At 43.6% G+C, this 26,062-nt stretch overlaps 1 long non-coding RNA gene across 1 annotated transcript in view; it reads left to right on the top strand.

Moving 5' to 3' along the window:
- LOC112545276 (uncharacterized) overlaps window positions 1-20,160 on the top strand; it is a 97,586-nt gene extending 77,426 nt beyond the window's left edge. Inside the window, exons 2-5 of the long non-coding RNA XR_016350481.1 lie at window positions 2,869-2,930; window positions 16,353-16,457; window positions 18,812-18,919; window positions 19,699-20,160. This is a non-coding gene — a long non-coding RNA (uncharacterized LOC112545276). The remainder of the gene's footprint in view (window positions 1-2,868; window positions 2,931-16,352; window positions 16,458-18,811; window positions 18,920-19,698) is intronic.
- Window positions 20,161-26,062: the final 5,902 nt, after the last annotated feature.

Genomic DNA, 26,062 nt, shown 5'->3' with positions numbered 1-26,062 from the left:
TTAGTTTTGGATTTGCGTGTCTTATCTTTCACTAAGATCTTTTTCCAGTATGTGATAAGAACTACTTGATCTCAGTGGGAGTCAGTGTGTCCCCCCACTCTCCCATGGGACTATACTCAGCAACAGCATGAAAAAGTATAACTCCACTGAAATCCATGTGCTGGGCCCACCTATCCATCAGAACTATGTCTTGGTATCTGCTAACCTTAATGATATTCCAATGAAAATGCAGCCAATAATTAGGCTCTCACAGAGGAATCAGCTTCTATCATTCTTCTTTTAAGTGCAATACAGGAACTTATGGGAAAATTAAATAAAGCTATAACTTATGAATTAGCTAAATATAAAGATACATTTTATCTTCCTGCATAAATGCTGGAATGTTGGAGAGATTGGCTCTTTTGTATATTCCTTTTTCTTCACCCTGGTTGAATCTTTCTTTTTTGGGTCATCTTCCCTTCCCTCAACAGCACTCCATTAAGGGCATAGCCAATGTATGTTCAATTCAAGGGACAAATTCCCATTAATTTCAGCAGGCATTTGCTCAGACCAGAGCCCTTACACTTGGAGAGTGATTTTGAAAACATGAGTACTAATAATGGGTGTACCTAAGAGAAGCATTTGGTTCCACACCTATAACTACAGCATGATCTAAGATAATAAATTTTTACCTCATAAAAATACAAGAACGGCCATATTGGGTCAGTCCAATGGTCTATCTAGCCCAGTATCCTGTCTTCTGATGTGGGCCAATGCCACGTGATTTAGAGGGTATGAACAAAACAGATAATCATCAAGTGATCCATTGCTTGTCATCCAGTCCCAGCTTCTGGCAAACAAAGGCTAGGAACACTTCAGTTATTCTCCTACCACTGACTTGAACGCAGAGGTGAAAGTAAGTAGGTGTGCTCTGGTGCAACCAATTTTCCTAGCACTGAAGTTAGGCTCACTGGTCCATAATTACCAGGATTGCCCGTGGAGCCTTTTTAATAGAATCTGTTCCATTATCCTTCAGGTATCTGCTACAAAGGTTGATTTAAGTGACAGGTTACATACCACAGTTAGTCATTCTGCAATTTCATATTTGAGTTCTGTCAGAATTCTTGGGTGAATACCATCTGGTCCTGGTGCCTTATTACTGTATAGTGTATTAATTTGTCCCCAAGCCTCCCCAGGTGACATCTCATTCTGGGACAGTTCCTCAGATTTGCCACCTAAAAAGAAAGGCTTAAGTGTGGAAATCTCTCCCACATCTTCTGCTTTGTCTTCCTTGAGTGCTTCTTTGGCGCCTGGATCATCCAGTGGCCCCACTAAATGTGTGACAGGATTTCTGCTTCTGATGTAATTACAAAAATGGCTGTTGGTTTTTGACTCTCTTACTAGTTGCTCTTTGTTTTTGGCCTGCCAAGTTGTACTTTTTCATATTTGAGGTGTATAACAGGGTTGAGACTCACCAGCATGGTGCCTCCTGCAGGCCAGACTGGGAATTAGCTCAATCCTCAGCAGGGCTCCCCCTTCTGGCTTGTGTCTCACCCATCATTGCTCCGTACTCTCTCTACGCTCATCGCTCCCAGACCACGGCGACCTCTTTAGGATGATGTGCTTTGGCAGTGCCCACCACGCTCCCTTTTGGGATATCAGCAATCCTCAGTCTCTACACCTTCCACTCTGGCTAAATGAAGCCAGTCTAACCCCTCATCTCAGGGGCAAATGGGGGAGACTTAGGCCCACTCACTGCTCTGGGTCCTGGTGCAGGGACTTTTTGGTGGCACCTTTGTCCTGCCCTCCTTCACTCCTTTGTCCTGCTCCCTCTAAAGTGCTTCTCAGGAAATGTATCCTATACCTTCCCTGGTCAGGTTCCTAATGCTCTCTGCTTTTCCCAGCATCTGCTTATAACCAGGGTGGCCCCAGCAAGCTGCCTTTTGATTGGCTTCTTACAAGACCCTTTCTGATTGGCCAGACTTCTGTGCAGGCTCCCTCCAGTCTGATTTAATCCCCTCTGGCCAGAGTGGGACAGCCACCCCACACATTGCCAGGGTTTATGCTGCTTTCTAATTTCCTTAGTAGGATCCGAATTCCAGTTTTGAAACGATGCCTTTTTGCCTCTCACTGCTTTTATTATATTGAAGTTTAGCTGTAGTGGCATCTTGTGGGCGCTTTCACTATTTTTTTAATTTGGAATATACATTCATTTTGAGCCTCTGTTACAGTATTTTTAAAAAGTTTCCATGCACTTTGCAGGCATTTCTCATATGTTCTGTTCCTCTCAGTAAGATTCCTCATTTTTGTGTCATCCCGCTTTGTGAAATTAAATTGGCTTCTTTGATATCTCCCCACTCCCGCCACGAGGATATTACTTTTAGTTATGTTTTGGTTACTGTTACTGGGTGTTTCAGCTATCTATCTGCACCTCTTCAACGAGATTCGGTGCTCCACTTAGGACTAAATCAAGAATTGCCCTTCCCCTTGTGGGTTCCAGGACTAACTGCTCCAAGAAGCATCATGAATAGTATCAAGAAATGTTCATCTCATATTTCCATATATTTTGAACCATGGTATGATTGTGCCCCATTGGTTATTACTATTTAACCAAAGGTGTTTTGGGCCTATTTCATCAATATCCTTATTTAATACCAGGTATTTAAATTAATCCACCATAGTATTTAAACTTCTCACATTACTATAGAAACACTTACAAAATTTGTCACTTTTCAGTTGTCTGCCTTTTTATGTCACTGAATGGGACTCTAATACTATACTAATTACTTTTCAACGTGGATTCCCTCCCCTGGTGAGTTATCTTCCCTCCAAGAGGATCCATCTGGAAGGAGATAGGATATCTAAACTTAAATTCCTTTGTTTCTGCAGGTTTGTCTCATGACTTTTGGGTTAGCTGTTTTCACCATGAGCCTGATGAAAGCTCTCTACAGGTATGTCTATACAGCAGAATAAAACCTCACAGCTGGCTTGTGCCAACTGATTCAGGATAGAGGGGCTTGAGCTGAAGGGCTGTTTCTCTGATGTGCATATTTTGGTACTTGGAACTCTAGATTCTGTACGTTTTTACAATGTTTTTGGATACATCCATCCCAGTCCCGTATTCTTTGCACACCCAGAACTACTGCTGAGGGATTCAGTGGGTTACGCACAGGCGCTGCACTGTGTTGCAAAGGGAATGTAACACAATTTCTTAGAACGAGGAAGAGAATTAAGCACGAGATGGGGAGATCAAAAAAGAGACAGGAATTAGTATATGAGGAGGGTTTCAGAGATCTGGGAATCTAAGGAAATGAAGATTTCCTGGAAAATCTGTCATATGATTTTTGGCAGACTGCAGCATAATATAAATAAAATACAGAGTTCTGGTTCTCAGGGAAAACCCCACCCATGCAACAGAATAATTTTTCCGAAAATGTATGATGTTTTCTTTCCACCTACATCCATCCAAGGGGTTTTTTTCTGGAGGAGGACATAGCGTGGCCCATTCAGGTTATAGGTCTCCTACAGAGCTATTGTGGAATGCTTGATGATGATTGTAGCAGCTGTAACAGTCTGCATTATGGAGAGCTTTACAGCGGAGCACCTCAAAGTTGCGAGATGAAAACTGGCTTACAATTGTGAACTATTACTTTAAATAGGGGGGGAGGGGTGGGTTCCTGGTCCTGCTTGGGGGCCAGGGGCCTCTGCAGAGAAGGGTGCAATTGTGTTACCAGCAATCATCCGGCCAAGGGCTGGGTAATGTCTATTTTAAGGAGGAGCTTGCTGAGCCTCTCGGTGGATTTGGATTCTTGTGTATTGATATTCTAAATTCTATAGAATAAAGTAGCATTATATTGCAACCTTCCGGCAGGAATATTTTGTGTTTTTATCTCATTTCTCGATCTGCTATGAACACTACAAAAGTGCTTTCCAGATAGTGAAAAATCCCAAGAGAAAAATCCCAAGAATCCTCCCAAACACCTCTATAAATTGGTTAGTGTTACTCACCCCATTTTACAGAGGGGGAAAACAAAGGCAGAGCGCATTTAAGTTACTTGCCAAGGGCTAAATGACTATCCTGGGGTGGGCAATAATTGTAACAGGGGAGCCACTTGATGATTTTTGCTATGTGGTCATGGGTTGGCTTCACCCCCAGAAGGGGCGGGGCCTAGGCATAAGGGGTGGGGCTTGGGACTAGCCTTCCCCCAGAGTTGTCTGGGGCTGGAGGCTTTAAATTAAAAACACAATAAAGGGTTCGCAACTCTCAGCCCCACCTCTACCATGTTGCCTGGCAACCTCTCAGGGTTCCTGTAACTATTTAAAAGGCTTGCAGCTCTGGCCCTTGCCAGGTAGTGCCATGACCATGAGCCATTTAAATAGGATCCTGCTGCCTGAGCCACCGCTTGGAAATTCAGTGGCACAGGCAGCAGGCTATAAATAAAAAGTGGCCAGAGGCAGTCCGCTGGATGAATCAAACTGTTAGGGAAGCCATATCACATCTTGCCCTGCTCTGGGCTACCCTGTGGCAGAGACAGAAGCTTGCTCTCTTCTTCCTTTGTGGTCTTGCTTAATCATGTGGCCATGTAGTTTCCTGAGGTTCTTTTTTTAACAAGTTTGATTTCTTCCCTCTCTGAAATTTATAAGTTCTAATCAAAGGATCTATTGAAAAAACAACCAGATGTAGGAAGGATTAAGGATTAAGGCAGTATGGATTGGATAAATGAACAGTAAGATGGATAGAAAGCTGGCTAGACTGTTGGGCCCAACGGGGAGTGATAAACAGCTCGATGTCAGGTTGGCAGTTGGTTTCTAGCGGAGTGCCCCAAGGATCGGTTCTAGGGCCAGTTTTTGTTCAACATCATTATTAATGACCTGGATGAGGGGATGGATTGCACCCACAGCAAGTTTGTGGATGACACTAAGCTAGGGGGAGAGGTAGATACGCTGGAGGGCAGAGATAGGGTCCAGAGTGACCTGGACAGATTAGAGGATTGGGCCAAAAGAAATCTGATGAGGTTCAAAAAGGACAAGTGTAGAGTTCTGCACTTGGGATGGAAGAATCCCAAGCATTGTTACAGGCTGGGGACCGAATGGCTAAGTAGCAGTTCAACAAAAAGAGACCTGGGAATTACAGTGGATGAGAAGCTGGATATGAGTCAGCAGTGTGCACTTGTAGCCAAGAAGGTGAATGGAATATCAGGTTGCATTAGGAGGAGCATTGCCAGCAGATCTAGAGAAGTGATTATTCCCCTTTATTTGGCACTTGTGAGGCCACCTCTGGAGTACTGCGTCCAGTTCTGGGCCCCCCCATTATAGAAAGGATGTGGACGCATTGGAGAGGGTCCAGAGGAGGGCAACCAAAATGATAAGGGGGCTGGAGCACATGACCTATGAGGAGAGGCTAAGGGATTTCGGTTTATTTAGTCTGCAGAAGAGAAGAGTGAGGGGGGATTTGATAGCAGCCTTCAACTTCCTGAAGAGAGGTTCTAAAGAGGATGGAGAGAGGCTGTTCACAGTAGTGACAAATGGCAGAACAAGGAGCAATGGTCTCAAGTTACAGTAGGGGAAGTCTAGGTTGGATATTAAGAAAAACTGTTTCCCTAGGAGGGTGGTGAAGCACTGGAATGGGTTCCCTAGGGAGGTGGTGGAATCTCCATCCCTAGAGTTTTTAAGTCTTGGCTTGACAAAGCCCTGGTTGGGTTGATTTAGTTGTGATTGGTCCTGCTTTGGGCAGGGGGCTGGACTCAATGACCTCCGAGGGTCTCTTTCAGCCCTCGGATTCTATGATTCTATGTAGCTTTGGGCATTTCATTGCTCAACCTCGCCTAAAAGTTGTAAGTATGCATCTACAACTGGTATCTGCACTTAATTTCAACTTTAATATTAATTTATTGTTCTAATTTGATGCTGATTGATCATGAAACTACATGTAAGCCAGATGGCACCATGTTTCCAGTTTTACACCAGTCATTTTCCAGCAGTCATTTGTTGTGTAATTCCAGACATGCTTATGGGACAGCCAAAGAAAAGCATTCATTTTGATTATCTCATTAATGTTTTATTCAATCAAGATAAAGCACAGTGAATGCGTAACAGACCTAATGAGTGCACACAAAACTACATAAGCTTAAACTTGGGTCCAGCCTATGAAACCGAGGTGTTGTTTACCCTGCTATGCCAGTACAATTGCTATTCTATGCAACATTCACCCAGTAACTTGATATGCCTGTTAAAAAAAAAAAAAAGCTTATCTTAAAAATTAATTTAGGGCCTGATCCAACTCCCAGTGAGGCGGAAGGACTGCTGTGTGGTTTGATCCTGTCTCACGGATGTCCATCAGAACAGGATCAGCCATCTACAGAAATTAGTTATCAGTTTTGTTACAGGGCCTGAAGGTGTGAAATGCTGAAACCTTCAACCCCCTGTTAAAGTCAATGAAAGCTGAGGGCCCTCAGCAGCCGGCAGGATCAGCCCTATAATTTGTAGAGCAGATCAAGCTGCAATTACTGTTAAATGCACAACATATGGGAAACATTACTGCCCATTGCCTATTTCTTGTGTTTTTAATAGGGATACGTGGTTTTGCAAACCAGGCTGAAAGCCTAAGACTGGCAAGCATTTCGGTCCTTTCCGTATGAGTGAAAAATAAAGGACTCAAAGTCTTTTCGGACTATTATAAAGTGGGGACCAATTTCCTACTAACTAGATAAGAAAATGAAAAATGACTGTTCCGGTAGCTGCATTCCTTGTGTAGTTTTTAAAATAGGACTTGCTTTTATTCCCATTGATGTGCGTGTGTATTATTAACAGATGTCTAGCATGCAGGGTCTTTATGAGTCTTGCTGTTTTTAAAATAATTTGTAAAGAGAGAGGCAGATAATGATAAATACCAATCTTCATTGTAATCTCATTCTTGGCAGAGTCTGGAGCCTTTTATGATAGGAGATATCTGAGAAGCCCAATTAATAGTTAGAAGATTGATTACTTAAAGGTAAACTGCAAAGTTAAAATGAAAACTGAATTAAGGACAGAAATATGTCCTGGTCGACCCACTGAGATAGCAAGATCTGCTGAACACAGGAATATGTTTTGAGGCTGAGATTTTCAAAAATGCTTGACGGGATTTAGATGCTCAATTTCCATTCATTTTGAAGTTAACTGAGCCTCCTGGTCTACACTAGGACTTTATTTTGAAATAACCCCCCTTAGGTCGAATTTATAAGTGGAACGGCCACACTACCAAGCCCATTATTTTGAAATAATGGGCCACTGAATTTGAATTCTGTACTCCTGATTTTCATCAGGAAAAATGCTAATTCCAAAATAGTTATTTCAAAATAACGGTAGTATGGATGCTCCAGTACTGCTATTTCATAATGACTATGCCCCAGAGTAATTCAAACTAATTACTCCCCGGTGCTTCCTGGGGCTCTAAGTCTGAGGTAGCGCGTCCACATTAAGAGAGACTGCCTCAGACTAATTTCGATGCTTCCACATAGCGAGGACACACAATTTCAAATTTGTTAAATTGGGAGTTAAGTTGAATTTAGTAATTTCAAAATAGTTTCCTAGTGTAAACATGGCCTGAATGTCCAGATCCTTTATTTGGCATGTCCTTCGTGAGCAGGTCTTGCACTGTGTATGTGTTTGTTTAAATTTTGGATGTTAACTTCATTTCCATTGCTGCGTTTAGAGTTAAAAAGCTTGAGGAAAGACTTCATTACCATAAACTGATTTTTCAATTATTTACTTCCCTTCTCTTTAGTTATAGCTTATATAACTTTTATCTTTTGAAGTCTTTTTGAAAATGTGTGCCACATTCCAATAAATACTGCCATGAAGCAGTAAAAGTTATGTATGGCGTACAAAAGGGCTATATGAGTCAGTAAAAATATGAGTAAAACTAAACTACAAAAGGGATAAGAAGGAAAATCTCCATGTTAATTTCTCTCTCTCTCTCTTCCAAAATCTGCTTTGTGAAAGTCATCCCAGAATGCATAATTTTGTGATCTCAGTTACTTAAGGAATTTGATGCTTTCTGAGTGAAAATAATTACAGGAAAAATAAGATTGCTGTAACATAACATAAATAGTGAATAGCAAAAACGTCATGTGTCATACCGGGAAGCAAAAATTGGCCACCAGTTTATTATAATGCATTATTTACCCTGTGTCTTAATTTCTAAATGGGGCACTGGCAATGAAAAGAATACACAGAAATGAACAATATGTCACAATCTCTGTTCACTGTTGACTTTTAAAAGCGCCCAGTAAAAAGATCAGTTCAAAGCCCCACAATATCTGCTATTTTTGAAATGTCTGTGACTCCGGACTAATGTCATCTGTCTGCCAGTTAGAAAGCCATGGAAAGGGCCCTGCCTTTTAGTGATACCACATGTCCCAGTGTCATGCTAGAAGAGTTTTAAGGCGAAGTGCAGTGTTGGCAATGACAGGGCCTGTTTAGATGTGTGGTCTTGACTAGCGCAAAATTCTGCAGGTAAGTAGGATACTCTGACAAGGCTGGATTGCTTATCTGCAAAAGCTCTCAGAGGTAAGTATGTGCACACACCTTTTATTGGTGGTCTGTTCTCCTGCCTTGTTGCCTATAAATGTGATCAGCTAGGCTGTGTCAAGACTACGGGGAAGATTTGAAAGAGGATATGCAAATTCTATGGGATAATTTAGATGGGCTTTTTCGGCGAACCCCTTCCTTTTTCGAAATGCCCGTAAACCTCATTTTTTGCAGAATTTGCATATCCTCTTTCGAATCTTCCCCATAGTCTAGACATAGCCCTAAAGGTTACATTAAAGGCAGAAAACTCTTCTCAGAAGCCCACAACTACTCTAAGTTCTGTGTTATTTACTAGAGATCAGCAGTAGTAGTTCCTGTCTTAAATAACAGGAAGGCTGGACAACCGTTCCCCTCCCCCACTTCCCAGCCTCCAAAACAAGGCAAAAACCCAAGGAGGGAGGTTAGAGAACACTTTCTCTTTGAATAAAAAAATTCCAGAGGCTTCTTTTAAAACACCTCCAAATACTGGGAGATTGACTGCAGTGCAAGCACCAATGCACTACATGGCTTTTGCCACTAGAAAATGTTCCCTAACCTATCTGGGCAGCAGCTGTGAAGCAGATGGAAATTGGTGTGGCTAAGTCATTCCGCCGCTCTTCGTGGACAAAAATCAGATCCAAAACAAAGAGAGAGCTTTTGTTTTAAGGAGTGATTTCTTGAATACATGAGAACGGTGGGGTTTGCATCGGAATGCTTTGTTCAAACAGAGATGTCCTTGTTCCCCAAGGTGAGGGGGAAAACACCTACAACAATATGGCTTCAGACAGTTACATTTGTACATACAGGAAGTCCCAGGGTTACGTACAAGATAGGGACTGTAGGTTTGTTCTTATGTTGAATTTGTATGTAAGTCGGAACTGGTACATATTGTAGGGGAAACTCTAGCCAAACATTTCTCCAGAGCTCAGTTTTATTCTCCCACACCTCACTTCCCTCAGTCCTTTATTCTCAAGCTGAGGTGTCTGCTGAGAAAAGCCGCTCCGCGTCTCCCTGGTCTGCTGGGGGGGGGGGGGGGGGGGAAGGGACGCTAGCTTCGCGTCTCCCTGATCTGCTGGGGGGAAGCAGCTAGTGCGGGGTTGCCTCACCCCGTTTGTAAGTAGGGATCGGATGTAAGTCAGATCCATGTAACCCGGGGACTGCCTGTACTATATAAAGGTTGCATCAGAGTAGTTCACGCCAGTTTCTGATGCTTCTTGCCGTAATACAATCCTTCCATAGATCTGCAGGAGGACAGAATGGTACCAAATGGAGCCTCTGGAAAGTAAACAGCATGTGAGAGCCATCTAGGTGAGCACTGCTTGCTCATATGTCTATTGGCTACATAAAAATGTGTGTGCAATCTGTTGTTAAATCAGCTGTATGTGTAGTCTGTATCATAGACACTGTCTGGGTGATCTCCTGAAGTCCCTAACCAGCCAAAACTCTCACTGAATTTTAGTGGTATGTAAGCCTCAATATGACCTGTTATAGGTATTGCAGGAACAGAAAGACAAATCTCGTGGATCTTTTAATACGGTGCATTGGAAGGTGACAATGCTATATTGTAGGGCGGAGCTTCACTGGTATCACTGTGCAACACTCTGTGGCCAACTGGAAATTCATGGTGCCTGTTGGTCTAGAACCTACCTGAGCAAAAAACACAAGCAACTTGAGGAATAAGAATTCCCATCCACTTTGCAGGGCCTGGCACATGACAAAGCAGTTCTGATTCCATCCAGTAGAAGGCAGTGGTGCAAATACACTTATTGTCCAACTCCAGATCACTGCAATAAGGAATGGATTAATAGGTAAGGTAGTTGAAGCATTCTTCAGTCCTGATTCTGGTCCCGATGACTGTAAAGTTAATTAAACTAAAGAAGTGGCAGAAAAAGCTGAAAGGACATAACGATTTCAGATACTGATAGCAAAAATGAAACTTAGTTTTTGCTAGAGGCACATTCTGGGCTCTTGATACTCAACATGATACATTCTCCTTTTGATTTGACTCTTTTACTACCTATACCAGTCACAGCATGCTGGTATGGAGCATTTCCCAGCATGTGACCTCACTTCAACGGAATTGTCTCAGTTCTTTCCAAGTCTGACTACAACCATTTTTGTTTTTAACCTGGCTATGTCAAATCTTATTTGCTAGATTCACAAGCTTAGTACAGTAAACTTCCAATAATCCGGCACCTTTAGGACCTAGGGGGTGCCGGATTATCAGATATGCCGGACTATCGGAAGGGAGGGTTATGAGGGGTCTGAGGTGGAGGGGATGCATCCCCCTCACCCTACCCCAGACCCCTCATAGCCCCCCCTTCCGATAGTCCGGCTCTGCCCCATGAGTCCCTGATTCAGCCTCTGCTGGTCAGTTTCAGCAGCGGCTGAATCGGGGACGCCTGCTGCAGAGCAGCTGGAGTGCTGCCGTGTTGGTCCGGTAGCGCTGCTCCTCGGTGCTACCTGACCAACCCGGCAGCACCCCAGCTGCTCTGCCTCAGGTGTCCCCAAGTCAGCTGCTGCTGATACTGATCAGTGGCTGACTCCAGGAAGCCCGAGGCAGAGCTACTGGGGTGCTGCCGGGTTGGTGCGGCGCTACTGGACCAACCCGGCAGGTGCAGCGCTACTGGGACAGAGCAGTTGGGGTGCTGCCGGGTTGGTCCCTGCAGCGCCGAGGTGCGGCGCTACTGGACCAACCCGGCAGCACTCCAGCTGCTCTGCCCCAGGTGTCCCCAAGTCAGCCGCTTCTGATACTGACGAGCGGCTGACTACAGGAAGCCCAAGGCAGAGCAGCTTTGCCCCGGGCTTCCTGGAGTCAGCTGCTGGTCAGTTTCAACAGCAGCTGAATCTGGACACCTGAGACAGAGCAGCTGGGACACTGCCGGGTTGGTCCTCGCAGCGCCACACCTCGGCGCTGAAGGGACCAACCCGGCAGCACCCCAGCTGCTCTGTCCCAGGTGTACCCAAGTCAGCTGCTGCTGAAACTGATCAGGGGCTGATTCCAGGAAGCTGGGGCAGAGCAGCTCTGCCTCGGGCTTCCTGGAGTCAGCAGCTAGTCAGTATCGGGGACAGCTGGAGTGCTGCTGGGTTGGTCCCGCAGCAGCCCCGAAGGGCAGCGCTACGGGACCTACCTGGCAGCACTCCAGCTGCTCTGCCCCCGGCTTCCCCGATTCAGCCTCTGGTCAGTTTTAGCAGCGGCTGAATCGGGGAAGCTGGGGGCAGAGCAGCTCCAATGGTCCAGCTGCCCAGAGCACTTCCGGGTTCCTGATGGTGCCGGACCATCAGGAGTGCCGGACCATCAGGAGTGCTGGACCATCAGGAGTGCCGGACCATCAGAGTTTTACTGTACTACTTCTAAGTCAATGAAACTATTTACATAAGTCTATCAGGATCTGGCCTGCTGCCTTCTGATTTATGGTACTTGTGGATTTTATTTTGTAATTTGCAGTGTGCTTTCTTACATCGCAAAGCATCTTGACATTTGCCAAAGGAAATCTGTATGTTGGCTATCACTATTAATAGCATTATATAAAGAGCAATTTAACACCTTCTTGGGGAAGGATAAGCTAACTTGAGTGCAGTAGTTAACAGAGTAGAGTGGTTGCTTTATAACCTTCACATTTTTCTATCTTGTATATGGAAAATCAGTTTCCTGTGATCAAATACACAAAATTTTAACTCATTCACGAGTATCTCAACTGAAGCCCATATACAGAATGGCCAAAATCTGATCTCATTTACTACATGTAAATGTACTGTAACTTCATTGACATAATCCAGATTTATATCTATGCGAGTAACAGCAGAATTTGTCCTTCAAGGTCTTATATTTTTGTCATACTTTGAAAAAAAAAATTAAGGAGTGGGGGATTAGCAGATAAAATATATTTGTAAATTTTAAGGAAAATATGTTAACTACAGGCAGTCCCCGGGTTACGTACAAGAGAGGGACTGTAGGTTTGTTCTTAAGTTGAATTTGTATGTAAGTTGGAACTGGTACATATTGTAGGGGAAACTCTAGCCAAACATTTCTCCAGAGCTCAGTTTTATTCTCCCACACCTCACTTCCCTCAGTCCTTTATTCTCAAGCTGAGGTGTCTGCTGAGAAAAGCCGCTCCGCGTCTCCCTGGTCTGCTGGGGGGGGGGGGGGAAGGGGCGCTAGCTTCGCGTCTCCCTGGTCTGCTGGGGGGGAAGCTAGTGCGGGGTTGCCTCACCCCGTTTGTAAGTAGGGATCTGATGTAAGTCGGATCCATGTAACCCGGGGACTGCCTGTATTTCATACAAATGTGAATTAATGGAACTCTGGCATTTTTTTCCACTGTGGAAAATGAAGATTCTATTGAGGCCTATTATCTGAGCTTCCAAAAAGGCCCAAAGTTGGATGATCGAAGATTTGTGTTCAATTATTCATTTGTTTTCAATTTCTGAAGGTCAAAGTACTGAGTGGCATGGGGAAGAATGTGGCTATCATTAAAAATTTAGCTACTTTTTGTAGTCCAATTAAACTCCTAGATAATAGCAGATAAAAACAACTGCGTGATTGCTTGTCTGACAGAACACTGATTTATTGGGACTGAGCCTTGGCTTCTATGGATCTACACCTGGGATGAAATTACCTGTCAATGTTCTCTTCCATTTTGAAAAGAATTTGACAGCATGGGTGAAGGGAGAAAGAGGAAGAAGGAAAGAAAAAAAAGCAAGATGTGATAAGGTCCTTAGAGGTGGATTTTTTTCAGTGACATAATACACAGAGTCCGAGGATCCATTCTAGTGGACCACAAATTGAATGTGAATCAACAGGTTGCTGCACTTGTGGAAAATGCTAATATTCTGGGGTGTATTAACATGTGCATAAGATATAAGACATAGGAGGTGATTGTTCCATTCTACTAGGCACTGGTGAAGTCTCAGATGGAGAACTCTCTCTGGTTCTGGGCACTACACTTTAGGAAAGATGTGGACAAATTGAAGAGTCCAGAAGAGAGCAACAAAACACGATAAAAGGTTTAGAAACCCTAATCTGTAAGGAAATAAAAGTTAAACAAATGGGGCATATTTGGTCTTGGGAAAAGAAGACTGAGGCAGAGGGCCTGAAAGTTCTTCAAATGTGGAATGGGCTGTCTATAAATAGGAATGTTTTGAAAATACTGAAGGGAGGACAAGAAGTAATGGGCTTTAACTAAAGCAATGGGGATTCAGTGTAGATATGAGGAAAAAAATTCTCACTCTAAAGGTAGCTACGTTCTGGAACAGGCTTCTGAGCTAAGTTGTGGAGTCTCTGTCATTGGAAATTTTTAAGAACAGGTTGGCTCCATCAAGGATGGCCTAGCTTTCTTGCTTCTACCTCAGCAAAGCGAGGCTGGGTCTGATGGCTTCTCAAGCCTTTTCCAGCCCAAATTTCTTTGATAAGTCTCATTCCATGCGAAACTTCCCTGAATGTTTGTCAGTTTATGGTAGAGGAATTGTCACAGGAATTGTTCTACACTTTATGGGCCTGCTCTTGGGTCCTTTGTAATCAACAGGAGTTTTGCCATTGACTTAAATGGAAACTGGATCTCCTATGACCCATAAACAGCCTGACGTGGGGCTGATGTGCCCCATCTCTACTTGTCCACTCCCATCTCTACTTGCTCACTCGCCCTCTACAGTCACCTGAAGCGAGGCACCCGGCGCTCTGGCAGCGATTTAAAGGGCCAGGAGCTCTCCCCGCTGTTCCCTGTACAGTAGCAGCGGCAGTGGCTGGGACCCTCAGGCCCTTTTGAATTGCTGGGCCATAGGGCAATTGCTCCCTTTGCCCCCCCGACATCGTCAATGGGCCTGAGTGTACAAATTGCAAATTATTAAGGACCAATTAGTTTTTATAGCCCTAAGATTATGTTATTAAATTAAGGCCCTGTTTTTAATTCCCATTGAAGTCAAATACTCCCAGTGATTTCAGGTACAGCAGATCAAGCCAAATACATTTGCACATCTACTCCTTCGTCTCTTTTTTTGTCTGTTCCTCCATCTTTTGTTTGGTTACTCCTTATCTTTTCCTTTCTGTTCATTTTATAGTTTACTTTTAGGCTACGTCTACACTGGCAGCTTCTTGCACAAGAACAACTGTCCTTCCGCAAAATCTTGCCTGCTGTCTACACTGCATGAGAGTTCTTCCAGAAGTAAATTTACAGTACAGTGTTGGAAAACAGGGCTTCTTCCGGAAGAGTTATTCCTCTCCCCACGAGGAATAAGCCCTCTTGCGCAAGAGCTCTTCCAGAAGAGGCCAGTGGAGACAGGCAGCATGAATTTCTTGGGCAAGAAGCCCAAGAATTTCTTATGGCTAAAATGGCCATCAGAGCTTTCTTGCACAAGAGAGCATCTACACTGGTATGGATGCTCTTGAGCAAAAGCACATTTCTTGAGCAAAAGCACATGCCAGAGTAGACACTCTCTTGTGGAAGAGTTTTTGCACAAGAAGCTGCCAATGTAGACATAGCCTTAGTCTTTACATAATTTCACTGGACGTCATAGCTCTTTTGTACCAGATGTACCTTTCACTACTCTGGGACTGTGTCTACTGAAATTTGAGATACGTATTCATATTTCTAAAAAGCTTTCAAAGATACTTGAAGAAAAACACACTTCCCTGAGGCATCTGTGAAGAAAGAGCAAAGACAGTTACAAATGAGGGTTTCTCCTTTAATTTTGGACAAGAGAACTGTGAGAGACCCAGGGCAGCTGGCTACAATAGTTTGGTGGAGGGCAGACATATCTGGAGCTGGGAGAATGGCTTTCTGTTTCCTGAATAAATTGCCAGTCATGTAATCAAGGAAGGCAGGCACCTGAGTCTAGTTAAGAAATTGCCTGAAGCAGAAAGCTAATCAGGTACCTGCAGCCAATTAAGGCCTGCTGGGCTACTTTAAAAGTTTCCCCTCTGGTAAGGGAGGGGGAAGGAAAAGAGTGAAAGACTGAGAGGAGGAAGTGTGTTGCTAGAGAGTTGGGGACTGCAGAAAGGAAAGAGTATTTGGGCGAAGCAGGAAAGGTTTTCTCAGGTACCAGGGAGAAGATACTAGGGAAGCATTTTGGGGAGTGGCCTTGGGAAAAGGCTGCTGTATTGGGGGTAGGGGGAAAACCCCTGAGAGGTGCTGCTACCTCTAGGGTCCCTGGGCTGGAACCCAGAGTAGTGGATGGGCCTGGGTTCCCCCAACCCACCCCAGACCACTAAAGAAACATCTGTTCCTGGAACAGAGGCCAGGATTAAGTAGGGGTCTCCCCCCCCAATCTTTTGACTTTGCCAGTGATGAGGATGGCTCAGTAAGCTGTGACCCTGGCCTCTACAATACCATTTCCCACTCAGAGCGTAAGCCAGCATTCATTGCACTCTCCTTACTCCCGCTGGCTTGACTGGGGAAACTGAGTGCAGGTGCAGACAAGTAGAGATCAATATTCTTTGTTACTATTGTTATTTGTTCTACTATCACAGCTACCATTCCCAGTTGTAGACCAGCACCCCATCATGTGAGGTGCAGTACAAACACACAATCCAAGTATAGACAAGAGACAACACATGAAAACAATGGGACAATTTTGGTCACCTGGATAGACTGTTAGATATTTGTATTTTCAACAAGCATTTACCTGCCAGTCTCCATATAAGTTATCCCAATTTATATTTTACAATGGGGGGGGGGGGTGTCTCTGATAGCTAAAAGTTCTGCGGATAATGACAAGCCTCATTATGCTCCCCACACGTTCCTTCATCCTTGTTTTGATGATTCCTGTCATCATTTTGCACTAAAGTTTCCCCCCATTTTTTTATACTTCTCATGTTTTCTTTTTTGCAGCCCATGAGCTCCCTGAAATGGCAGAGGAATGATCTGCACGGTTAATTTGGAAAGATTGATAGTGCACAGGTTTGCTGTCATCAGATGTCTCATTGTCCAAAGAGGGTGAGTTACAATAAATTGAGACTTGATGTTTGACAAGGAACAGGCTCAAATGTAAGCTACTTAAGATAAACAACTCGGGTAAGGAGGTAAAATGACATAGATGGATAAGGAGGCTTAGGGTTGTACTAACCTTTTGTTCTATCATCATGCTGTGATGGACCGGGCCAGGTCTGGGCACTGCTGAGGGTGTCCGCTCAGGGCAAATTGCTCAAAACCAGGGCTCCTTACAGCCCCAGCCTGGAAACCTTTTCCAAATAGGCCACAAACGAGTCACACCAAGCACTTCAGCTGCCAATCCGGCCAGCAGGAAGCCTCATGAGCAAAACCCCTCAGATGCCCCTGTTCTCCCTGTCCCCTAATCAGCCTGGGCCTAACACACAGGTGAGGGGTTATAGAACCCAATCTCACCTACCCCGAATGGGTTCTCCCAGTCCCAAAAGACCAGCCACAGTTCCCAGTCAATTTACACTTTGGCTCTTACCCACAAGATCACACTAGGCCAATCCTTTAGAATCTAAAATCTAAAGGTTTATTAATAAAAAGAAAGAAAAGGTTGAGAGTAAGGTTGTTAAAGAAAATACATTACATGCACCAGTCACCAAGTTCTTGATGCAGGCTCCCAGCAGAGATGTTACAAACTGCTATGTTACAAACAGTCTCTGGTGTACATCCTATGTCAGGATGGGTCGACAATCCTTCCTGGCTCGCTGTCCCTCGCAAGGCTGCATCTGGGATCAGTGACAGAATTGAAGACAAGATGGAGACCATCACATGGTCTTTTATATCTATTCCTGGTGTCTCCCACGTGGAGCAGGTCACATGGTCATGTGACCTATTCCTGTGTTCCAAGTCAGGAGCCATGGTATTGGCTGGTTTGCAGGTTTCCAGCTGCACTCCTCAGGTGTGTATCGGGCACCTTGAGAGCCATTGTTCCTGGAGCCTCGCTAATTAGCATAGTCATTGACTGAGAACAATTGTTCTTTACCACAGGCAGTCCAGAGACCATTGCTCTGTCTCAGGCAGAGAACATTCCCAGTTCCCAGAATAAGCACAGAGTCCTTATTCATAACTCCACACACAGACCTCATGCAAGCATGTGAATAGCACACATAGAATCCGCAGAACATAAGCTTTCATTTGAAACCTCACATGACCCCCTTTGTACAGAATTTAGGGCAAACACCCCCACCCCATAGGTGCAGCAGTGATCTGGCTGCTCCCATTAAAATCCAGTAACGTGACACATGCTTTAAACGTGCATAAGGAAAAATGGCTGAGCATCAATTGAGAACATGAGATTGCTGTAGTTTGAGTTGTGAAAATATGTATATGACAGGGCCAGCCTTAAATCTTGTGGGGATCTCTACACGGTAACCTTCGCAGGGTCCCATCCAGCTCTTTATCCTCCATGTCCAGTTGCCCATTCCCCTAGGTACCCAAGACACCACTGTCTTTACAATGGCAGGTCTGCAACATGCCCCCCTTCATCTGCCTGGGAAGCCTTACTCCGTCTGGTGGCCGGCCTGCATGGAACAAGACGCCAAAGCACAGCCTGCCTGTGGCTGAGCAGGTGTGCAGTCAGAGCAGCCACACTTCACCCTCTCCCACTACTGCTGGAGCGGGCTCAGACATTGAACAGAGAAGCCATTGTGCCATTCTAGGTAGCAACTGAATTGGGGGACTCCTGATTGAGCTCTGCTTCCCCCTCAGCTCCTGCCACTGCGTGTGGGGGAGGGGAAGGGGGGGAGACAGGGAAGCCTGACCACTGCTGTTGCCTTGTGTCAGGCCCCCTATCTCGGTAATTGCTGAGGAGGTTGCCTCAGGGACTGGGTTGCCATGGGGGGAGAAGGCAGGGCAGTGTTGGGAAGGGGTGGGGCTTGCGGAGCAGGAATGGACAGCCCCCACTCTCATCCCACGGGAGTCCTGGGCCAGACTGAGTAACTTCTCCATCTGAGGATGGCCCGCGGACCAGGAGTATGAGACCCCAGTTCTAAATGCTGACACACATCGATGGCTCAGTGCAAAAGAGCTACAGTTCGAAACCAGACTTCATACAGTATCAGGGAACGAAATTGGCGCCTTGGGAAGGAAGAGTTTCAACTTGGAAGTGAAGTCTATAGCGCTGACCAGAAACACGGCATAGAGCTCAAAATGCTTAAAACTTTAAAATGTCAGCTACTGGGTTACTGGATGGTTTTCCTTATGTCGTACAATTGTTTTAGGATTAATGAAAAGTAGAAAAAAATCAATACAAATATTTGTTTATTTTTACATTGTTCATTTCAAATCTCAATTAAATAAAGGTAAAATTCCATTCTAAACTTCTCATTTTTCTCGCTGTTGAATGTGGGAAGAGGGAGCAGCAAAACCTCTTGGTGCAACCCTGCTCTGCGGACATGGACTAAAAGACACCTCCTTTGCTTTAATATAGTCCTGTTTAAGAAGCCTGTATAAGTGAAAACGTAAGTACCTTTTAGATGGTGCTTGCACAATCCACACGCAGGGGTTACAACATAGCACTTGTGGCTGCCAAACTGTGGCATAGTCTAGACAGAGCCTCAATTTCCTAAATGCTGAAGTAATTTTTGAAAATGAATGTAGTCTCCTAAATCACTTGGGTGTTTTCGAAACCTTTGCCCCAGAATTCTTCTTTTCCTTTCCAAAAGAGGAACAACCATCTTGTGGTGTGGGTTCAGGAAATCTATTTTCCTGATACAGCAACTGGTGGACTTGCACTCAGGTGCTGGAAATCGTTTCGACCAGCTCTCTCTCCTTAAAAGGCGTCTGCGGGGGTCACTTTTCTTTGAGAGGCAAAAACCAGCCATAGAAGGTGGTGAGCTTTTTTAATATCTGCTGCAAAAAATTGTAACACAGTGAATATTTTGTTCTCTATGCCTCAATTTAATACCTTTGCTTACATTATAACTTGGATGGAAATGTCACATGCTTTTTATCTTTCTGGATTCATAGAAGCTGGACAGTCTGAGATCCAGAAGTTAAAAAACAAAAAATCTAGAAATAAGAATTGTCATGCTTTCTTCAGAAAGTTATGGAGAAGTTTAAAGAGGGGGAAAGAAAAACAAAACAATGAAATGTTTATTATATAAGGTGGGACAATCTGAAAGCGTAAACTTCAGAAATGAGTTGAATAATGCATACATCCAGTGATTTACATTTACAAAAAAAAGCCTTTATCTTACTGCAATATTGACATTCATGTAATATTTTCCTTTTCCTACAGGGCAACGTCACAGTGAGGTGATACCAGTGTGATAAGATAAATGCAACCTTTACATGTTCGCCGCCTTTGTAATATGTTTTTTATGAGAGGGAAATTCAGATTTAAAAGGAAGTTTATTTTATATTTTAGCTATTACAAAGGGGGAAAAAAAGCCCAAGGGATGAAAAGAAAAATATTTTGGAAAATTGGAGTTTGTGAGAGCAAGTGGGTTTAAATAGAGGTTTTTCATTCCAATAGCAAAAATGGAAAAATATTTCTATTGGAAAAGATCTCAGACACACATCTTGGTTTCAGTTAGTGAATTGTAAATACCGAACATTCCTGTGTTGGTATCATATTTAATTAATTTTTTCCCCAATCGTGCAAACATTTAAGTATGTGCTTGGCTTTATTCATGCCAGTTGTTTCACTGAATTCATAAGGAAAGCTGTGTGAGATGCAGAACGTATATGAAAAGAGGTGTTGTCCTCTCTGACATTTGCCTAATTTTCAGTGAAAAGCATGGAAAGAATCACATCTCGAACCTTTGTATGGCCACAGCTGTGTTATATAAAATAGTACCAGAAAATGACTGCAATAAACAAAAAACCCTTTCTCACAAATTAAGAATAACTTTTACAGTGAAGGAAAACGGCATCCTGGGAAACAGACGTTTTAACTTTGATATCTGTGTTCTGCCTTTGTGATGTCTAGCTTCTGCTTCAACAGGAAGACATTTAATCAATTTATGGTAAAAACAAAGAAACCAATCAGTGACTTCCAGAAAAAGAAAACGCAAGGACCGATTAGAATGTTTCTTTTTCAAGACAAAGAGACAAAAATGCCTTATGTGGGCTTTCTTGCGCAAGTTTGTCTGTGTGGATCTTATGCATATCTTATTAGTGAACGGCATGTTTACCAGTCCATAGTATCACTACTTTCCCAGTCCAAAACTGATAAGAAATATCTAGTTCAGTGGAGTTCTGCTTTTGTGTAAATTGCTTTGATCTTCCTGGATCGTATTTAAGAAAATTTCAGTCCGTTTTCAGGGAATGGAGAAATAAGAAGCTTCATTAGGAGAAAAAACCCACTTGTTTAGAATTTTTGAACACATGAATATTTGCCATTTTATTTTTTCACATTAGGAAACTGCGTTCCCCACTTCAGAAGAAGGCATCCAAATGAGGCTATTTCCCGTTAGGTTTTGATCAGGATGGAAGAAATAGTTGCTTTAGTTGTGTACGTCTATACTGCACCCATACCTCAACATAAGCTACACATGCAATTTGAGCTATGCAAATTGCATAGCTTATTTCGAGTCAATTTTGAAATGGCATATTTAGAAATTTGGCGCTGCCTACATAGCAGTTATTTCGAACTAGAGCACTATTCCAAAACATCCCTTACTCCTCAGGGAATGAGGTTTACAGGGACGTCAGAATAGCAAGCCCGTTACATTTCGAAATAACAAGCGCACTCAAAAGACACGGAATAGCTATTTTGGGGTACCTCCGGTATCCCGAAAACGTGCTGCAGTGTAGACGTAGCTTTTATTTGTATGATGAAAGCTATCGTTGCTGGCAGTAGGATGATTTTGGAAGTACAGCATGCATGGACCTTCACCCACAGCTCTACAGATGAGCCATCCCAGCTAATCTCAGGCATGTCATCTGTTCAGTCATGTGTGCCAAGATGTTCAAAGGGGACTAGTAATTTGGGGTGTCTTTGTTGCGTGTGTGAAGTGTGCTGAATTACTGGGCTCCTTTAAAGTGTTTACCAGCCCGTGATTTGCAGGTGCATTGTGCACATTGCAGCAGCAGGCCCCAAAGGTTACAGTTCTATCAGGTAATGCAAAAAGGAATCACCTTGGTTAGCTTTTATAGCAATGGGTCCCTGACTGAGCCAGGAGTTGCCCCGTAGCGCCTCCTGCTGGCTGAGTATGGAGCAGTAGGCACTCCCTGCTTTAGTTTCTGCTCACCCAGGTTGTGTCTCTCTCAGAGAGTCCCATGTCTCAGTCATCCAGCCAGAGCTGGTTTTCCAGTGAGGCATAGTAGCCATGTGCCTAAGGATACCAGTTTTCTAGGGAAACCTAAATGTTAAAAGTGGGTTAATTAAAAGTTTCACTTTTTAACAGAAAACACAAAGGTCATCAGGAAATTCCTCTGGACAGGTCTTCTCCTTTAGGCTTGAGAATTTCTGATGACAGGTATTTCTTGGTGGTTGTTGCTTTTTGTCCTTGGTGGTGATTGTTGTTTATCTGAGGTAATGTTTCTCATGAATTCACTCAAAAGTTTGTTTCCTGCCCAGCCAAGTGATCTGTTTTGACATTTGTGACTTTACTTAGTAGCTTGCAGTTTAGAGGTGGTGTTTCTCTTTCTGGAGACTGAGCCCTTGTGGGTGTGTACCATGTCTTGGCTTTCTCATAGAGCATCAACAACATGGCAGGGTCATCATTTCCACACTGCATTTTGTAAATAAAAATAGGCTCCATACAAGGTTCCCCATAATGTGCGCACCTGTGCAGACACGCACCAAGACTCGGAGGCCTGCCCACCTCTGCAATAGAGCCGCACAGTGCCGGCTTAGCTGCTCCAGGGCAGGGCCACATGGCAGGTGGCTGCCCCACCCCGAGAGCAGCAGGGCAGCCTCCACGCAACCCTGGCTCTAGCTTCAGCCACAACTGGAGCTGTAGGCCACATGGTGGGCAGTGACTGTTGCAGCAGTCCTGCCTGGGGCCAAAACCGGAGGATGTATTGCAGGTGGCCCGCAGCTGCTTGGGTGGCCCACGGCTGCTCTGGCGGTCCCAACCAGGGCCAGAACCAAAGCATTCATCATGGCTATGCCGGTGGCCCCAGTGAGCATGTGTCATGGGCGGGGTGGGGCTGCGTGGTGGGGGGCCGGGCTGCTCCTGGGACCAGGAACAACTATACTGCAGCCCCAGAAGCCACCCATCATACAGCCCACCCCAGAAGCAGGTGCCTGGCTTGAATTGGGGCCAGAGCCACATGGTGGGTACTTAGCTGCTCCTGGGGCAGGCCTTGTGGCAGCTGTCAGAGCTGGAGCCACAGCCAGGGGTGCGCTGCTCCTGGGTTTGGGGTGTGGGGCCCGGGTGTGGAGCAGCCGGTGGAGGAGTCGCATTCTCCCCATGCCCCAGGTGTTGGTGGTAGCAGGAGATTGGCCCACACTGATCAAGGCGAACAAGGCTGAGAGCCGGCAGAGCCCTGCAAAGCATGGTAGGGAGGCAACCCAGCTCAACTTGTTTTCAATTTCCACACATCAGTGGAGTATGCTACAATTACGCCTGGAGTAGGGAAATGACAGTCAAAGGAATGTGTGATTCCAGGTGGTTTGCTTGTGCAGATGCTGTTTTGACTTTGAAAATGAGCTATGATGTTATCAAGAGAACCTTATTAGACATAGCCACATCAAATCTGAAAAACCATGTGCAAAAACTGAAGCAAAATCCTTAGCAGAAAAATTTGAAAAGTCTGATAATGCTGTTTTTACTATTTTGTTGAATCGTTTACTTCAAAATACTAATGATGTCAGCAAAAAGTTGATACAAATTCATTGAATGTTCCACAACTGTTAGCTTCATTTACAAGTTTTGTCATGGAAGTTCAAAATGATTATAGATCCATGAAAGCAGAGGCACTAACATTAACAGAAGATATAGGTTCCTCTGATATATCTGATGAGAAGCATGGGGAAAAAAGGAAGTTATTTTTCGATGAAACTAGAGACAATAAATTTAAAAGGGAAAGAAGATCGTTATTGAGACCATCAGTGTTATTTGTGACACAATAATAGTGGAATTGCAGAGTAAAGGTGAATCTCTAAAGAAAAAACTGTTGCTTTATTTTGCATGAATTTGACAGAAATATGGATAAAGACACTAAAAACCACTGTAGTAAGAAATTAAATGAATTCTACCAAAAGGACATAGACACAAATCATTTTCAAGTTGAAGTGAAAAGTTTCATTCATTTTATAGAAAATTATGTGCTCTGTGCTGTGAGATCACCAGTTGATTTGTATAGACTTGTACATGATGGTTTGCAGGCAACCTTTCAAAATGTAGAAACCATTCCGAAAATATTTTTAACAATACCTGTCACAAAGGCTTCTGGTGATCGTTGTTTTTCGGTATTGAAATGAGTTAAATTATTTGTGAAATGCAATGCTTCAGGAACATTTGACAAGTTCAGCAATATTGACAATTGAAAGAGCCTCTTTATAAAATATTACTTACAAGAACTTAATTGATGATTTTTGTAAAGAAAAAGTGTAGAAAGAAAGCTATCCGAATAAAAAAAAATTTCAAATTGAATAACTTTCTTCAGAGGAAGTTAGCTTTTATTTTTCTTTTCATGCATCATCTATGCATTTTATTTTTACATATTTTTCACATCTTTCACAGCTTTCATCTAGACCAGAAGTTCTCAAACTATGCTATAAGAACTCCATTCAGGTAGACTGAGAAAATGGTATTTTTTTTTTCATAAAATGGTCTCATTTAAAGCACTTTACAATAGTTAGCTAATGGTACACACAGTATTTAGAAAGATTATTAAGTGGTCCCACCGAGACCCTCAGCAACTGTCAAGTAGTTTGTGAAGAAAAGTTACTACAAAAAACAATCAAGGTACCTCAGCTTATTTCCAATTACTTATAATATAGGAGGAGGGTGAAGAAAAAAAAAAATGAAAAATGGGAGGGCCGGAAGAGTGAATGTTCTTTTTCTTGGCTGGGTCCCCAGGGGGAGCCCAAAAATGAAGCTGAGCACCGGGCCTCTCTAACTCTAAATCTGCCACTGTCTAGTAGATGTACACAACACAGACGGAAGGAAGGAAGGTGGATAGATAGATCTGGCTAAATATTTAGTTGAAATAATTGGCCAGATCAGCTTCCTACAGCATTTCTCAGACCTGCATTTGGATGATATAAGGGTATGTCTACACTTGCACCCTCTTTTGAGAGAGGGATGCAAATGAAGACATTTGAAATTGCAAACGAAGCCGGGATTTAAATATCCCATGCTTCATTTGCATAATCGCGTTATGGCGCTATTTTGAAGCGCTATTGCGAAATACAAAACATGGTGTTGATGCGATTACTTCAGGAGAACACCCTTCTTCTGAAATAAACCTCATTTTATGAGGAATAAGAGTTAACAGTTCTTTTGGAAGAAGGGTGTTCTCCCAAAATAACCGCATCTACACCATATTTTGTATTTTGAAATAGTGCCATAATGTGATTATGCAAATGAAGCACAGGATATTTAAATCCTGGCTTCATTTGCAATTTCGAATGTCTTCATTTTCATCCCTCTCTCGAAAGAGGTTGCAAGTGTAGACATACCCTATGTGTGATGACTTTGATCACAGACATTCCCTTGAGCCGATCACTTGGTTTGCTGGTTATACCACTGAGCCCACCTACCTCCCCTCTGGGGTGCCCCACCACCCTATCCTGGTGAGCCCCAAAACCTCTAGTCTCCTCCAGCAAAGGTAGAGTTGGGTCACAGCCCATGGCAGAGTAACACAGACACTGGGAGGGCTCAGCCAAAGGGGTTTGACACAGCACCCAAGTGCACAGCTCCAATGGCACCAAAACCCCAGAGAAACCTGCCTCACTGTGCAAAGACTTTATACAGAGTGAACTCATAAGTTGGCCTCTTTATCAATGAAATAGAAATATGCACAGCTGTTGTCCCCCCTTCCTGGTTACAAATATTTACACTGGGTTAATAAACAAACGTGATTTTATTAGGTATAAAAAGTTGTATTTCAGCGATTGCAAGTAATAGCAGACAGATCAAAGTAAGTTACTAAGCAAAATAAAACAAAATATGCCAGCTAAGCCTCATGCTCTTAGAATCTTGTTACATGCAATTTCTTACCTTAACAATAGTTTTAATCACCTTGTCTCACAAAGTAGGCAGCCTCTTAGCTTGTGTCTGATTCTTCCCCCATTCTGCCTTATGGCTTTCAAGCAGGCATCTCAGCAGTAAGCAGGGTTCTCCTGGTGTCTGTCAGTAACTGCTATTATTTTTGTTTTATGCTTTTATATATATATGTGTGTGTGTGTGTGTGTGTGTGTGTGTGTGTGTGTGTGTGTATTGCCTAATGAGGGATTCCTTTATGTTTAGTTCAAACTTTTCTCATCTTGAGTGGAAAAGTGCAGTGTCCAAAATGGTTTCCAGCATCAGGTGGCCTGGTCACACGTCTTTGTAGGACCAAGCATAGTTTAGGCTTACAGGAAAAGTAAGGCTATTCATAAGTCATTGTCCCAAATACCAGGCCATTAAGTTATTTAAGTGCCACTAATGGCCCTCACTTAGCAGGTCTAGCTCGGTAAATAGGTTGACACTTCATATTTCTTA

The sequence above is a fragment of the Pelodiscus sinensis genome, chromosome 11 (assembly GCF_052426305.1).
Source record: "Pelodiscus sinensis isolate ZL-2025 chromosome 11, ASM5242630v1, whole genome shotgun sequence".
Taxonomy (NCBI): Eukaryota; Metazoa; Chordata; order Testudines; family Trionychidae; genus Pelodiscus; species Pelodiscus sinensis.
This window is presented reverse-complemented; position numbering and strand designations above follow the sequence as displayed.